This window comes from Schistocerca americana, chromosome 4, assembly GCF_021461395.2.
Source record: "Schistocerca americana isolate TAMUIC-IGC-003095 chromosome 4, iqSchAmer2.1, whole genome shotgun sequence".
Classification (NCBI taxonomy): domain Eukaryota; kingdom Metazoa; phylum Arthropoda; class Insecta; order Orthoptera; family Acrididae; genus Schistocerca; species Schistocerca americana.
The window spans coordinates 403,302,536-403,320,677 of NC_060122.1; positions in this window are offsets into that span (position 1 = coordinate 403,302,536).

Below are 18,142 nucleotides of genomic sequence, written 5' to 3' on the forward strand. Positions count from 1 at the left end.
CACAAATACTTAGTGGCCATGAGATGCAACATAATATTAGATTTTTCCCAATATTATGATGCACAAGCATACTTGTCCGTTAGAGGTTTTTCAGAATACTGACATAGGTCAATTATGGAATCGCTGATTGATGTAACGATATCGATGTTACGCTCTTGCTGATTGAGCAAAAAAAGTAGATAGTCCGACTGCAAACTTGTAGACTTATCAGTAGATGTTTTAACACTACTCATGGATGCTTCTGTTTCAGGTACTCTTCTTGTGTTGATGCGATAGTAGTAGCGTACTCTTTTCGAAGTAATTATGTAGCGTTGTCGGCTTCTCGAAATTCCATGAAATCGCATTTTGTAAATCTAGCACCTAATAATATCGCAAGCGTATTAACTGTTTATGACTCCCCTAAGATTGCTGTTGTTGCTACTTCAGATAGTTCATCAACACCTATTACCTCTTGTATAGCTAAGTAATTTTCTGTTGTGAGGGACGGCGGTGCTTTTGAACTTTCATTGATCACTTTGTACTTGCGAAATTCTTCTGAGCATATGAGCAGTTTCATCGAGTCGGCACCTCTTGTATCAGTTTCAGTTATTTTTTGGTTAAAATGGTTCAAATGGCTCTGAGTACTATGCTACTTAACTTCTGAGGTCATCAGTCGCCTAAAACTTAGAACTAATTAAACCTAACTAACCTAAGGACATCACACACATCCATGCCCCAGGCAGGATTCGGATCTGCGACCGTAGCGAGTTATTTGTCGTTTGCTTTTCTTTTAGCATTGCCCGGTTTGTCACTGGCTAGTGTAGAGTTGTGATAGAAAATCACAGTAGCCTTTGTTTTCAATATGGAAATGAGCATATGGCATCGTTGGCCGGGAGGCCCCTATTCGGGGAAGTTAGGCCACCAAGTGCAAGTCTTATTTCATTGGACGCCACATTGGGCGACTTCCTCGCCGGTGATGAGTATGAAATCATGATGAGCACAACACAACACCCACTCCCCGAGCGGAGAAAATCGCCAACCCGGCTCCGCTTGCATGGGAGCCGAGCGCGTTACCACCCAGCTATGCAGGCGGACTTGTTTTCAATAAAATTTCGGAAAATGATTCCACTCTGCAACAGTCATGTTACGTTAAGTTGATGCAGTGGGCAAAAAATTTCGGCAATTTTTTTTCAATAACTGCAGTGTTGGCTGTAACCACTACTACTGTCTTATTACGAATATTTCATTCTAGTAAGACATGATTAATGATCTGGAAAAAAGTAATATTAAAATCAACTGCCAATACGTCCGAAATTTTGCAAAACATTCTCAAAAAATTTCTTTTTTTTCAGTGTCTTGTTATCTGAAAAGTTAGTTTCATAAACAAAAAATTATTCCCATAAAAATCGGGCCAACATACACTCCTGGAAATGGAAAAATGAACACATTGACACCGGTGTGTCAGACCCACCATACTTGTTCCGGACACTGCGAGAGGGCTGTACAAGCAATGATCACACGCACGGCACAGCGGACACACCAGGAACCGCGGTGTTGGCCGTCGAATGGCGCTAGCTGCGCAGCAATTGTGCGCCGCCGCCGTCAGTGTCAGCCAGTTTGCCGTGGCATACGGAGCTCCATCGCAGTCTTTAACACTGGTAGCATGCCGCGACAGCGTGGACGTGAACCGTATGTGCAGTTGACGGACTTTGAGCGAGGGCGTATAGTGGGCATGCGGGAGGCCGGGTGGACGTACCGCTGAATTGCTCAACACGTGGGGCGTGAGGTCTCCACAGTACATCGATGTTGTCGCCAGTGGTCGGCGGAAGGTGCACGTGCCCGTCGACCTGGGACCGGACCGCAGCGACGCACGGATGCACGCCAAGACCGTAGGATCCTACGCAGTGCCGTAGGGGACCGCACCGCCACTTCCCAGCAAATTAGGGACACTGTTGCTCCTGGGGTATCGGCGAGGACCATTCGCAACCGTCTCCATGAAGCTGGGCTACGGTCCCGCACACCGTTAGGCCGTCTTCCGCTCACGCCCCAACATCGTGCAGCCCGCCTCCAGTGGTGTCGCGACAGGCGTGAATGGAGGGACGAATGGAGACGTGTCGTCTTCAGCGATGAGAGTCGCTTCCGCCTTGGTGCCAATGATGGTCGTATGCGTGTTTGGCGCCGTGCAGGTGAGCGCCACAATCAGGACTGCATACGACCGAGGCACACAGGGCCAACACCCGGCATCATGGTGTGGGGAGCGATCTCCTACACTGGCCGTACACCACTGGTGATCGTCGAGGGGACACTGAATAGTGCACGGTACATCCAAACCGTCATCGAACCCATCGTTCTACCATTCCTAGACCGGCAAGGGAACTTGCTGTTCCAACAGGACAATGCACGTCCGCATGTATCCCGTGCCACCCAACGTGCTCTAGAAGGTGTAAGTCAACTACCCTGGCCAGCAAGACCTCCGGATCTGTCCCCCATTGAGCATGTTTGGGACTGGATGAAGCGTCGTCTCACGCGGTCTGCACGTCCAGCACGAACGCTGGTCCAACTGAGGCGCCAGGTGGAAATGGCATGGCAAGCCGTTCCACAGGACTACATCCAGCATCTCTACGATCGTCTCCATGGGAGAATAGCAGCCTGCATTGCTGCGATAGGTGGATATACACTGTACTAGTGCCGACATTGTGCATGCTCTGTTGCCTGTTTCTATGTGCCTGTGGTTCTGTCAGTGTGATCATGTGATGTATCTGACCCCAGGAATGTGGCAATAAAGTTTCCCCTTCCTGGGACAATGAATTCACGGTGTTCTTATTTCAGTTTCCAGGAGTGTATTATCTGTCCAAGCTAAGTTGAGCTTCAGGGTCTGAGAAGCACGTGAAAAGCAGGAAGAGAAGGAGGAACAAAAAAGAAGAAAAAGAAGGTCACCACGAGGAACAGGGATGCGGAAGGGTAAATGTTTACTGGTGTGCCACGCAATGCTGCTCAAATGGTTCAAATGGCTCTGAGCACTATGGGACTTAATATGTGAGGTCGGTCCCCTAGACGTAGAACTACTTAAACCTAACTAACCTAAGGACATCACACACATCTATGCCCGAGACAGGATTAGAACCTGCGACCGTAGCAGGAGCGCGGCTCCGGACTGAAGCGCCTAGAACTGCTCGGCCACAGCGGCTGGCGAATGCTGCTCCCTTAGGTGTGCATGCCTACTGATGAACTTCAGCAGATATAGTATAAACTGCACACGGGAGTACCAAGGTTTAGTGACAGCGCACTGAAAAGACTAGGGGTGGCTTCGTCGCTCATTAAGTTTTTTTTCTCAGTTGGACTGACACTCAATACAAAACAATAGGGCCATCACTCTATTATAGTTCTATAGCTGCTGCCTCACTGAAGACGACAGCACTCATACTCTTAATGCAGTCGACATAAAGTGCTTGTAGGAATATTCTTGGGAGTTTCGCCGTTCGCCGAGAGAAGCGCACTGAACAATATAAAGAGCACAATAGTGTTATGAAGGCTAAGGAAAGATGTGGAGAGAGGTAGCAGTACTGGCACCTTCACTCATCATACCGATTTCTTCGGGCCGTTCAGAATTTGCACTTGACAGAACCTGATAGTTAGCGTTTACGTCGGCTTCGCTGTGGTTCCGATACAACAGCTTCCGTGACACAATAACTGAGAGTTTTCCATTACCGTTGGAAAGTTCCGATTCGATTAATACGGCCTATTTTTGGCTAAAAATATGCATTAATATTGATCACCAGAAGTTTTAATTCTTTTCCGATCCGCTAACACAATGGAAAACACTTCCGTATAAATCGCACTCCAGAGCACGTTGCTTATATACTCGGAAGACAGCAACACAGTAATTTAACGCCACGACCAGCTGATTTTGATATTCTGTATTAATTGTGGTTCAGATGGTGTTGGGGTTCACTTTCGTTTCTCACTTCGTTTTCGTACGAGCTTGAGATGCTCCTCTCAAGTGTAAACTTTGCGGTCTGCTATAAATGACGCACCGAAGTAACAATGTTTTAAGAAAGCACATTATAGAGACATTCTCGTTCAAATTCTTTGTTAATTTGTAGTAATGAATAAGAACATAAATTAAGCCTGTTTAACACAATTATTCATTGTTTTGTTAAGGTCGGCAGTATCTGCAAATAGAACACAAATGACACGGTGGCTTCAGATTTCTATCGACAAGTCAGAAGGAGAGGGGGGGGGGGGGGCAGGGGGCGGAGGGGGAAAGGTAAAGCTGCCAAGAGAAACGTTACAAGTTGTATGTACTCGATTTCTACCGAAACTCAGCATGTAATCGACAAAATGAAGAAGAAAAAATTGAAAAAAAATGTTACTTATATGTGTGATAGATGTAGCGTTGTGATGACTTGCAACTTTTGTCACTTTTACTTCGGGCGAAACTAATTTTTCGTCCATTATAAAATGGCAAATCAACGCCAATATGCCTTCATTTGCGCTGCATGTCCATATGTTCGTTGTAACACTCAACAAAATGGTTTCAGTCTTTCTCAAAAAATTGTTGCTTCCGGGCGTCCTTTACAGCGGACCGCCCAAATTTTACACTGGAGAGATGTATTTCAAGTTTTTACGATAACACAGTAGCAACTGAGAAACTAAAGCGAACCGCAACACCGTCTGAACCAAAATTAATACAGCATATCAAAATCAGCTGGTCATGGCGTTTCAGTTACTGTATTGATATCTTCCGAGTATATAGACAACAACATGCTTTGATATGAGATTTATACAGAAATAATTCCCATTGTGTTAGCGAATTAAATCTTCTGATGCTTACTAAGTGGCGTTAGTATTAATGCATGTTTTTTGCCAAAAAAGACTAATCAATTAACTTGCAAATATAGGATGTATTAAACGAACCGAAACCCTCCTTATATAGTTTTGTGTTCAGTGAACATTTAAATGTGAATTTATCTGGCAATTTATGTCTGGTGTCTAAAGACTGAACAAATATTTCGAATCTTGATGGTCGATGTTGTAAATGGCAAGATACTGACAGCGATCTTTTCTGCATCAAGATAATCAACTTGCTTTCTGACTTTTGAACAGGTGTCGTACAAGTGACTTCTACGAAAATAATTTTTTATAGAGCTTCTATATCTTTTTGGTTGCACCTCTTGCACTTGATATATGTAGCACATAAGCTGTTCCCCCACCTTTCAATCCTATTACTAATTCATGATACTCTAGTTTTCACAAATGCTTTCATTTCAAGTTGTCTCTTATACTGGTCGTATTCCCTGAATGTTTATATTCTGTGGCAGATTGTGGTCACCTCCTACGATACTCTGAAGAGCAAGAAGCTTAAGGGAAGAATCATTATTAATCAGATCGGAGAATGCTGTAAACTTGGGAAAAAAATAAAAATAAATAAAAATATCCACAGGATTAGGAGCTTTTGCCAAAACAGTACCCAACATTCGCCTTGGCAAGAGGAGATTAGTTTTGTCTGACATTTCGCTGGAATTACTTATGAATGTGCATTGCAATAATGTGAAAGCAGATATAGTGTAAATACAACTGTATATTTTAATGATTAAGTCCAGCCACTAGACAAACAAAACACTTGACACAACAGGCTGTGCTTTTACTATATTCAGTTTTTTGGGTGCTGGTGTGTCCTTGAAGGAACAAGTTCCGCTAATCGAACGCAACGCAGGCAACGAACATATGAACCATATTTGTGGTCCTACAGTAGCACAAGTGACACAGGGGCGTGAGGGTGCGTCGATGTTCTGTGTTCTCTCATCACCTTATACATTAACATACGCACTTCAAAACACTTGTAAGTACAATGAGGTCTCAGTAACAGAAAAGTACAAGATTGGGTTTGTTTAATTGGCTGGCTCTGATCACTATGGGACTTAACATCTGTGGTCATCAGTCCCCTAGAACTTAGAACTACTTAAACCTAACTAACCTAAGGACATCACACACATCCATGCCTGAGGCAGGATTCGAACCTGCGACCGTATCAGTCCCGCGGTTCCGGACTGAGCGCCTAGAACCGCTAGACCACCGCGGCCGGCGTTTGTTTAATTAATAACGATATTCGCATATATTGTGAAACATATTATGCAATACAATCGCAAATGCTGAACAAATCTTTAAAAGTAATTTTTTTCTCTGCTACCTGCGTTGTATTATAACAGAAGTACTTACATTCGTATTCTGTGCTACAAGTAAGTATGACCACACATTTGCAGATGGCCATCTGTATAATGTGCACTATGAATCCATGTTACGTGCATGTGTAATTTTTACCTGATCGGTACGAGGTGCGCACTACAGTGAGTTGTCATCACTGGAAAACAAACAAGAAAAATTCCCTCTCTCACGTGCCCTCCCCCACAGCGCCCAATCTAATAACAACACACGTACTCGTATATGAGCACCATAGCCTGGCTAACGTGCCACCATATTTGATGTAGATTAAATATCTTCATGTAGTCTACCTTCCCGCTACATCCACAGGCCGTGGATGTAATAGGATCCGACAATTCCTCGTTCGCCAGTTACAGAAGAACTACAAGATAAACGATAAGACTATCGATAGTTAAGTCTACTGATAGTGACAATAGTGACGAATATCAATTAATCAGAGTTTTTAGACGTTTAAGTGTAAGTAGGCTGTTTATATTTTCTTATTGGCAACGTTACGTAGCGCTCTGTATGAAAATCACTGGCTGTGCTGTGTGCAGTCTGTGGCTAGTTTGCATTGTTGTCTGCCATTGTAGTGTTGGGCTGCGGCAGCTGGATGTGAACAGCGCGTAGCGTTGCGCAGTTGGAGATGAGCCGCCAGCAGTGGTGGATGTGGGGAGAGAAATGGCGGAGTTTTGAAATTTGTAAAAATGGATGTCATGAACTGCTGTATATATTATGACTTTTGATGACTATTAAGGTAAATACATTGTTTGTTCTCTATTAAAATCTTTCATTTGCTAACTATGCCTATCAGTAGTTAGTGCCTTCCGTAGTTTGAATCTTTTATTTAGCTGGCAGTAGTGGCGCTCGCTGTTTGCAGTAGCTTGAGTAACGAAGATTTTTGTGAGGTAAGTGATTTGTGAAAGGTACAGGTTAATGTTAGTAAGGGCCATTCTTTTGTAGGGATTTCTGAAAGTCAGCTTGCGTTGCGCAAAAAAAAATATTGTTTGTTAGTGTAAGCACAGTCTTGTATAATTGTTCAAAGGGGACGTTTCATATGTCGACCCTTAGCCGAGGATACCTCAATGGAATCTTCTGATTTTTTTCTTGTAGTTTGTTTAATTAGTGTAGATATTATTTATTGCTAGCGTGTAATTGTAGAGAGAATCTCCTTTATAGTTGCAGACTTTCATTGTTGTACAGTAAAACAGTTGTGGCATGCATGTAGATTTGCACCAAGTATTTCGCTGCTGCGCTTGCAATTAACGAGATATTATTTTCAGTGCTATGTTAATGTGTTCTCTTATCGTTGCTCTTCAAATTGTGTTTTTCTGTGTTATCGTGTGAAATATTGTGACAATAATGGAGTGTGAAAAACGTAATACTAGGCTCCAAAGTAAACTGAGAAATGACAGTGAAGATGAAAGCAGTGTGTTAGCGTCATCGAGTAATGAATTAACTAATGTTCAAAGTGGCAATTTGGTAATTGTGCATAGGGAAATGGAGCGGGCGGCAAATAATGGTGTAGACAGTGAAACAGGTAGTGAACAGGGAAGCATTGTCGATCGATCGATCGGCAACAGCTCGCCTCAGGAATCCGAAATGACAGAACACAATACTGCATATACTGTAGACTTAGGTTTTCGGTCCTCACCGTTTTCTCAAATGAGTCAAGACACATTTTCTGCTTGTCAAAATGTGAATGTTGCCGGTGAAAATGCACTGCAAAAAAGCATAGAGAAACAGATTCCAGACACTAATACATTATTATTGCAATTAATGCAACAAATGAAACAAAATCAGAGACAAATGGGACAAAATCTTCAAAAGTTAGACACAATGGAACAAAATCTTCAAAAGTTAGACACAATGGAACAACACCAGAGACAAACACAGCAACAGTTAGACACATGGGAACAAAATCTTCAAAAGTTAGACACAGTGGAACAAAATCTTAAAAAGCTAGACACAGTGGAACAAAATCTTAAAAAGTTAGACACAATGGAACAAACTCTTCGAAAGTTATACACCACACTTGAACAAACACGTGAAGATTTAACTACTGAGCTACATAACATTGAATTGAAATGTCAAAAAGTCTGTAATGACGTAAAAACACAAATTTGTGAGCATTTTCAACCTATTTTTTCGCGGCATGAAAATGTATTACAGAATCTTGAAGCAGCCATAAAAGTACTGCAAACTATTGTTCATGAAAATCAAGAGACCTTGTGGGCTAAAATTGACTCAGTTGCATCTACCAATTCGGTTACGCAACTTGCAAAAACTCAGGAAAACTTGAAGGACACAGTAGATTCGATTTCAACACAAATGGACACTCTGAAACTTGGTTCAGAAAAACACACTGAGGAAATGTGTTCACTATCGGAGAAAGTAGCCGAACTTTCGGATCAGGTCACTAACTTATCTACAAAGGTAGATGATGATCTGAATGACACAAGACCTGTAGCCTTCACTGACACAGAAGAGTATGAACAAATTAGAAAATTCAAACAACATCAAAATCAAATCAAGACACAGAACAAAAGAGAAATCTGGCAAGTACAAGATCAGTTGACGCAGGTAATACAAGAATTACATATTTCAGAGGACACTCGCGCTCCAGTACGGGAAGAGGGTCATAGAAATGCGGAACAACCACAAAATGATAACACAGGACACTTCGGAAATTATGAAAGAAATTGGCAAGGCGCATTGGATTTTGAGATGGAACTGCCGACACAACATAACAATGACTGATATGCTACTAGCCGACACGATGATTTTGACTATAAGCTGTTCATTACTACACGTAAATTCAAAACGTTTAAGAATTCTGCCAACGACATTCATCCACAAGCGTGGCTCCATCAATTCTCTCATTGTTATCCTCCCAACTGGTCATTGGAGCACAGGTTAGAATTTATGTGTGGCTACTTGGAGAATGAACCAGCTGTAAGAATGCGATCAGTCATTCACGATAGCCACAGTGAAGGAGAATTTTACCATGCGTTCCTCTCAGCATATTGGTCTCAAGCTACACAAGACCGAGTAAAACATAGCATCATAATGATGAAACGTTTCGAACAATCTGAATTTTCCAGTCTTATGAAATATTTTGAAGACATGTTGCACAAGAATCAGTACCTGTCAAACCCATACTGCCCCTCAGAACTCATCCGCATTTGCTTAATCAAATTACCTGAATATTTACGACATATTATTTTGGCAGGACGTTGCAAAGACGACATTGAAACTTTTCAGGGGTTCTTACAAGAACTGGAAATTGACACTCACAATCGCAGAACGCGAAAACAGGAGCACAACAATTACAGGTCACATCTGTCACAATTCCGCAATGACAGAAATAATACATGACAAGGCTATTCTTCCAACACAAATCGTGACCAAAACAGACACCACACATATGACAGCCGTTGGCAGAGTAGCAATAATTACGGGGAAAGCTCACCTCTCCACGGTAGTGACTATCACAGAGACAACCAGAGAAACAGACAATATAGGAACCAAAATAATTATTATCAAGGGAGACAGAATAACTTCAGATGCAACAGTCCACCACGCAGTTACGATTCCGGGAGAAATTCTCCACCAAATGACCGACAAACAAGAAACTATGTAAACTACCGACAAAATGACAGACCTGAATTCCATCAGAACTGGCGAGCTTCAAACAGGGCAGGGCCTTCTCGTCAAAGGGATTTGTACAAGTTCGGTCTCCTAATCCCAATAACGGCGCGCGCCAACAAAGAAACAGACAATGACTCGCACCGCAGGCAGCCACCTGCGCCGGCTGGCTCAGGGAAAAATAGCATACACGCTAACCTTGAGAAAAATTTTAGCATTCCTTACCGACGTATACAACATGATAATTGCATTCAAATCAAACTGTGAGTACTATGAAGAATAAAGGATAGCACCACACTTCACATGTAAAACCGTTTATCTAAAGATAATCTGTTTTTTAACTTAGTCTTTGCTATAAAATTTTTCACTTCACATTACTAGTGTGCTTTGTCGGACTTAAGAAACTGTTAACATGCAACAATGTTTTAAGTTAAATATCCAGTCAGGAACCATGAGAACTTATTGAAACATAAATTACGAATGCATTGTTATAGTGAACAGACGACACAGTGTTGTATTTGTACATTCTTGCTTGTTAGTTGCACGATTACGTAACGACTATAAGGCTCACATACTTAGATCATTTACCAGTACTGCTAATGAGATTTTAATGCAACATTTTGGTTTACTTGAACTTTGGTGTATCATGAGGTAAGTACATTGGCTTCTGCAGAACTTAGCTTTTGGAGGACGATAACTACGACACTTCCACAGAGATTATCTTACAACAAGACGCACAGTTTAGCGCTACAGTACACGTATTTGAGTGATTAATTTTATACTTAAAACATTTATTTTTAAAGATATTTGAAGTACAATGATACAAAGGTTTTCCATAATAATTTCATTCCATTGTTGTAATCTGTAACACCTGAGGGTATAATTACATTAATCGTCAGGGGGGTACACGCTTACTTTGTGTACTATGTGCTGGCAAGCACAAGGAGCCCTAGCTAATATGGTATTTGCTTATACAACTTTACATATCGGTACCATATTTCTGTAACACAGAATTACACAGCTATCTGATCATTTAACTGAGAGAAACAAACATTTTTTTTTACTACATCATTGACAGATGTTTACGTAATTACACAGTTGGATAACTTCACACTTATGAGATTGTATTTTGTCTGTACTTTGTGAACTGTTCGAATTTTTTTCGGAACCATTGTGATACTATGAGAGCTTTGGATGATATATTTGGTATGGGATCACGATTTTTAAAGTACGTTTGAGGTAGATGACACTAATGAAATGAGCAGAGAATTTATTTTAGATTTTGAAATTATTGCAGAAAGCTATGACGTTTTTGAGATTTGACTGAGGTGTTATGATGTTATTATTATGATGACGATGTGTATTATGCTGCTGGGGTATGTTTATGATTAGTAGGCTGATACTGTATGAGTTGTTTGATTATGCTACATATCTGTTATGATGAAATATTGAAGAAGTGTCGACGAATATGTCTATGTGTAATAAGGTAAGGAATAATGAGTAGTGGTTATGGACACTGATTTGTGAGAAAGGTTGTTGGAAACCAAGAATCATACTTTAAGAGTTATGAAATGTATGTAAATGCGTGAATGTATCACAATGCTGACGAAAATTTTTTGGACACTGTTATATCAATAGCATTTTGTTTCTACAGATTTGTAATGCAAATTCTTGACCTGTGAAATATTTTTATATGAGACTGTCACTGTAGCGGAAACTGCTGTCCTAAATACTTCTGTAAGAAAGTTAAGTGACCACCTGCACGTAATGTGTCGTGGGCACACAGCTGTGTCAGACACCTGGAGAACAAACCATGAGTGTGTGCATTTTCAGAGGCACAGGTAGAAAAAAAAAAGGGGGAGGCCCTTATCCTCGCTATTGACATTCCTTTGTAGAAAGCATCGCAAATACGACACGCTCAAACTTGAAAACATATGATTACACTGTGGAGCTCTTAATTTATGATTCACTGAAATTCCTAATGAAATGACAAGAAATATTTTATGTCTATACACCTGATTATGACTACTGTCTTTATAGTTGAGAGATTTTTTACTACCTTATGAAATGCCATATGGCTAATGAATGATGTTTCATGCCTTCCTTTGTACATATTTTCATTTTTTTTAATATCTAGTTTCTAGCTGCACTGCAGCATTGGTTAAAATAGAATTTTATAGATGTACTAATATAAATATTTTCTGTCTACAGATCCAGTAAATACTAATTTTGTAATACATTTCCCAAAAATGGGGGAGCACAAAGACATTTCCCTTCACAGGAATTGCATACAGAATTTTCTTTTCAACTACTTGGTAATTTTTTTGTAGAATAACTTCTTGTGGTGCACCACTTTAATTACATAGGCATTAAGATGTGAATATACATTTTCCTTGTCTGCATTGTTGTCTTTAGTGTAATGTTTTTTTCTGCTTGAGCTATGTCATGTTTAGACATAAGTTATTTCATGTGCTGCTGCTGTTTGCCAGGCATAGTGTTACTGAATTTTACTTTGTGTTACTCTGCTAAGCCAGTTTACTACTGATTTATTTTTCTTGTTTGCTGCACAGTGTCTTATATTAGTTGTAATATTGCAATTGCTTTGCCAATTTAAATTTTTTGTCATTGATGTTTGTGTTAATTGTTTTGTGCTGCTGCATTGCCTTGTCCCTTAGTTTAGCATCTGAGCTCAGTAGATTTAAGTTAAATGGTTCAAATGGCTCTGAGCACTATGGGACTTAACAGCTATGGTCATCAGTCCCCTAGAACTTAGAACTACTTAAACCTAACTAACCTAAGGACGTCACACAACACCCAGTCATCACGAGGCAGAGAAAATCCCTGACACCGCCGGGAATCGAACCCGGGAACACAGGCATGGGAAGCGAGAACGCTACCGCACGACCACGAGCTGCGGACAGATTTAAGTTAGCTTAAGAGGGGGTAGCCTATAAGAGAATGAGTTGCGATGAATTTGAAGGAATGCACTGAGAGGTTATACGAGAAAAATACAGAAAGCATGCTTGGATAGGATTTTTTTTGGTGGAAGCCAAGGTTGAAATAAGACGAAAGATCTATGGAATGAAGTTTTGGGTTGGACTGCAGTACCAAATGTTACACTGAAAACAAACCCTGTCCTTTCCTTTTGTGTTATCCCACTATGTGTTTGTGTACCCTTGGGTATTTGTGTTCTTCCTGTCTTTGTGTTTATCTGATGAGAGTTACGTTGTAGAATTTTTCTGATAATATGTTATTTACTTTGTAAAGATGTTTAGACATTATTTATTCTGTTTTGTTTTAATGCTCATGTGTAAAGTTGATATTTCAAAAGTTATTCTGATCTTTTATGTATTTACTTATGTCATAATTCCTGTAACACTAATGTATATGTATATTTCCATTCTTTTGTAAAGCCTGTATTACTACAAATGTTATCTGTATTGTTATGTTCTTTAATGATGTTTTCTGTATTTCTGTAATTGTATTCTCATGTTATAAAATTGTAATTGACACCATTTCATCAAACTTAGTAACTTGTAAGTTACATTTCACTGCACACGTTTCTGTTGGTCATAGTATATGGACAATATGTGAGAAGTAGAGACTGTTAGTGTTTGCACGTGTGTTAATAATTCAGCAAGGGACTGGATAACAGCATTGCTGGTTCTAAGGACAATTCCAAAAACTTCATGAGTGTACAAGGAATGGTTTATGGACTTGCTATATTGTCTGCAAGACTTCTAAGGACAATTCCAAAAACTTTGTGCGTGTATAAGTGGTGGTTTATGGACTTGCTATCTTCTCTGCAAGACTCTTTGATGGTGATTGTGCACCTGCACAGTCGCAACAGATGGCTGCTGGCCATCTCTACAAGGACTACAGTGGGTCTACACCTTTGCTGGCCCATCAATGTCGTAATCTCTACCAGGACTACATTGGGTATGGTCTGTGATGACCTACCTACCATTATTCTTCAAAACGTCGAATGACTCTGCTGTGGGTTTGCTCTGTTGTGGCCCATTACCTGTCAGCATGTCAAGAGTCAGCACTGTCTTTCCATTGGAAGGACAACACTACTTCTTCAAGACTGCATGTAAATCCACTACATCCATGTGCATTGTCTTTTACTGCTCAGACTTTGAGAAAAGAAACGGCAGTTTCACTGTGATGAATGATCAGGACTGTCTTTATGGACTGTGAGAAGATTTTAGCTTTTGACCAACATGGTATTAATAAGTGTGTGCATTTGATATCTTTCTTACTGTAATTATGAAAAATTTTTTCAAATCTGTATTGGCCAGTGCCCAAAACAATTTGTAAAATTTTTTGTGGGGAGCATGGGGGCTATGTAAGTAGGCTGTTTATATTTTCTTATTGGCAACGTTACGTAGCGCTCTGTATGAAAATCACTGCCTGTGCTGTGTGCAGTCTGTGGCTAGTTTGCATTGTTGTCTGCCATTGTAGTGTTGGGCAGCGGCAGCTGGATGTGAACAGCGCGTAGCGTTGCGCAGTTGGAGATGAGCCGCCAGCAGTGGTGGATGTGGGGAGAGAAATGGCGGAGTTTTGAAATTTGTAAAAATGGATGTCATGAACTGCTGTATATATTATGACTTTTGATGACTATTAAGGTAAATACATTGTTTGTTCTCTATTAAAATCTTTCATTTGCTAACTATGCCTATCAGTAGTTAGTGCCTTCCGTAGTTTGAATCTTTTATTTAGCTGGCAGTAGTGGCGCTCGCTGTATTGCAGTAGCTTGAGTAACGAAGATTTTTGTGAGGTAAGTGATTTGTGAAAGGTATAGGTTAATGTTAGTCAGGGCCATTCTTTTGTAGGGATTTTTGAAAGTCAGATTGCGTTGCGATAAAAAAAATATTGTGTGTCAGTTTAAGCACAGTCTTGTATAATTGTTCAAAGGGGGCGTTTCATATAAGTAACGCTTTTTCCTTCCATTTAGGCTCACCTTATTGCGAGCTAAAGGGCGTTTAAATGAGATCGAAAAATGTGACAGTCGTTTTTTCAGAAACGGTCGATTATCTACGAATAAGTCGAGACACGTCTTCGCTTATTTTGGCTCCTCTTACACTGAGCGAAGTTTCTGGGAAATCGGGTTATGGCACCTGCCGTGTTCCCCTCGTAAGTTGGAGGGGCGACTACATAGAGAAGTAGCTGGAAAGTGTAGCTAAATGTTGCAAATAAAGCATTTTTTTATCTTCACTGTGGTTTCCATTTCGCTACTGATGGGAATTTGAAAACATAAACAGCTCTCGTATTTGTGAAGGAAGTGGCAGGTGTCCTTACTGCCATTGTCAGTGTCGCGGGCGGACACGGAGACGGAAAGTAATACATACAGCCCGGTGTGTGGGTTGTGCGAACCGGTGGCGGTTGCTGGAGAAAGTGAGGCGGTCGTCGGCTGTCGGGCACGCACTGTGGGCAGCGCTGGCGGCGGCCGTCGCGTGGAGCCCGCGCCGCGCGGCAATTACTCGTGCGTGCGGGCCGCGGCCCCAGGCGTGGCCCGGCCGCGCCGCGCCGCGCCACACGTTCACCTTGGGCCGGGCCGCTACTCGCCATGCGGCAGACATCCGCTCCGCCCCGGGCGCTGGCCAGCCGCTACGCCGCCCGCGGCGCGGGTCGGCTCCTCTGCCGCTTTCTGCCCAGCGCCGGACCCTATTGTGCCCCGAGGCGACGCCCAAGCGAAAGGTCAACCAGCGACAACAGATATTTTTTTTCGCAATTTTTGGGAACAATTATTTTTTACGGGAACTTCACGGGAAACGGAAACCTTGGCGAAAATTTTGAGGAAGAAATTTCTGTATTGTGTAAATTGGGAAGTTTTCCATTTGCCAGGTCTTACTACTACTGACATCTCTGATATATTAGTCTCCCGTGACATCACTAAGACGTCTACAGCTGGTTAGATTAACCTCCTATGAGGGGATGGACACCATGACTCCTCTGTTCTTGAGCGTTGCATTGAGGTTTTTGCTCTTAAAAATGCGCCAGTTGCGCGTGAATGAGCTATACCTGTCTCAAAAAGAACGTAGTATTGTACACTATCCTCAGTTATCGGAGAAATCGGACAAGTTTTACTAATATATGAGATGAAGGGAGAAATGTTCTGTTAAATAGTGGAGATGCTTCGTGGTGTCCTTGTTTGAAGATTACAAATATTCTATTTCACTGTATGTACACTACTGGCCATTGAAATTGCTATACCACCAAGACGACGTGCAACAGACGCGAAATTTAACCAACACGAAGAAGATGCAGTGATATGCAAATGATTAGCTTTTCAGAGCTTTCACACAAGCAAAAAACTTTCAACATAGCTGCTAACATTCAGTGACCGTGTCAGAATTATTTAGAACAAATAAGCCCTCGGTCACAAATAATGTCAAAATTGACCAGGTTTCGACGCTACTATAAGCCTCGTCTTCAGAATTAGACTAACTGTGCTAAAACATATTAGGTATATAATACATTAATAAAATTAAAGTTTGTACTGACTGGAAAAGTCGACGCTCATAGTAGCGTCGAAACCTGGTCAATTTTTAACTTAATATTTGTGACCGAGGGCTTATTTGTTCTAATATCATTCACACAAGGTTGACGTCGGTGACGACACCTACAACGTGCTGACATGCGGATAGTTTCCAACCGATTTCTCATACACAAACAGCAGCTGACCGGTGTTGTTTGCTGAAACATTGTTGTGATGCCACGTGTAAGGAGGAGAAATGCGTACCATCATGTTTCCGACTTTCATAAAGACCGGATTGTAGCCTATCGCGATAGCGCTTTATCGTATCGCGACATTGCTGCTAGCGTTAGTCGAGATCCAATGACTGTTAGCAGAATATGGGATATGTGGGTTCAGGAAGGTATTACGTAATGCCGTGCTGGATCCCAACGGCCTCGTATCACTAGCAGTCGAGATGACAGGCATCTTATCCGCATGGCTGTAACGGATCGTGCAGCCACGTCTCGATCCCTGAGTCAACAGAAGGGGACATTTGTAAGATAACAACCATCTGCACGAACAGTTCGACTGCGTTTGCAACAGCGTGAACTATCAGCTCGGAGACCATGGCTGCGGTTATCCTTGACGCTGCATCACAGACAGGAGCGCCTGCAATGGTGTACTCAACGACGAACCTGGGTGCACGAATGAGAAAACGTCATTTTTTCGGGTAAATACAGATTCTGTTTACAGCATCATGATGGTCGCATCCGTGTTTGGCGACATCACGGTGAACGCACATTGGAAGCGTGTATTCGTCATCGCCGTACTGGCGTATGACGCGTCGTGATGCTATGGGGTGCCACTGGTTACACGTTTCGGTCGCCTCTTGTTCGCATTGACGGCACTTTGAACAGTGGACGTTACATTTCAGATATGTTACGACCCGTGCCTCTACCCTTCATTCGATCCCTGCGAAACCGTACATTTCAGCAGAATAAGGCACAACCGCATGTTGCAGGTCCTGTACGGGCCTTTCTGGATACAGAAAATGTTCGACTGCTGCCCTGACCAACACATTCTACAGATCTTTCACCAATTGAAAAGTCTGGTCAATGGTGACCGAGCAACTGGCTCGTCACAATACGCCAGTCACTAGTTTTGATGAACTGTGGTATCGTGTTGAAGCTGCATTGGCAGCTGTACCTGTACACGCCATCCAAGCTCTGTTTGACTCTATGCCCAGGCGTATTAAGGCCATTATTACGGCCAGAGGTGGTTGTTCTGGGTACTGATTTCTCGCGATCTATGCACCCAAATTGCGTGAAAATGTAATCACATGTCAGTTCTAGTATAATATATTTGTCCTATGAATACCCGTTTATCATCTACATTTTTTCTTGGTTTAGCAATTTTAATGGCCAGTAGTGTATTTGAAGTCGTGTATACTTGGCGGGCCGGGCGGAGTGGCCGAGCGGTTCTAGGCGCTTCAGTCTGGAACCTCGCGACCGCTACGGTCGCAGGTTCGAATCCCGCCTCGGGCATGGCTGCGTATGATTTCCTTAGGTTAGTTAGGCTTAAGTAGTTCTAAGTTATAGGGGACTAATGACCTCAATGTGTAGTCCCGTAGTGCTCAGAGCCATTTGAAGCATTTTGTTTGTTTTTCAATAAACTAGTGATTTCAGCCCACAGACCCGAAATACATCTCAATTATGGTGTTTTTCATCCTCAGGATGCCACAAACATACTTATCATTTTCTCACAGCCCAAATTTAGTATGTAGCAACGTCGGTCGATTTGACTGAAGAAAAGTAACATTTGAATTACGCCGAATGTCGTGCAAAGTCTGTAGAC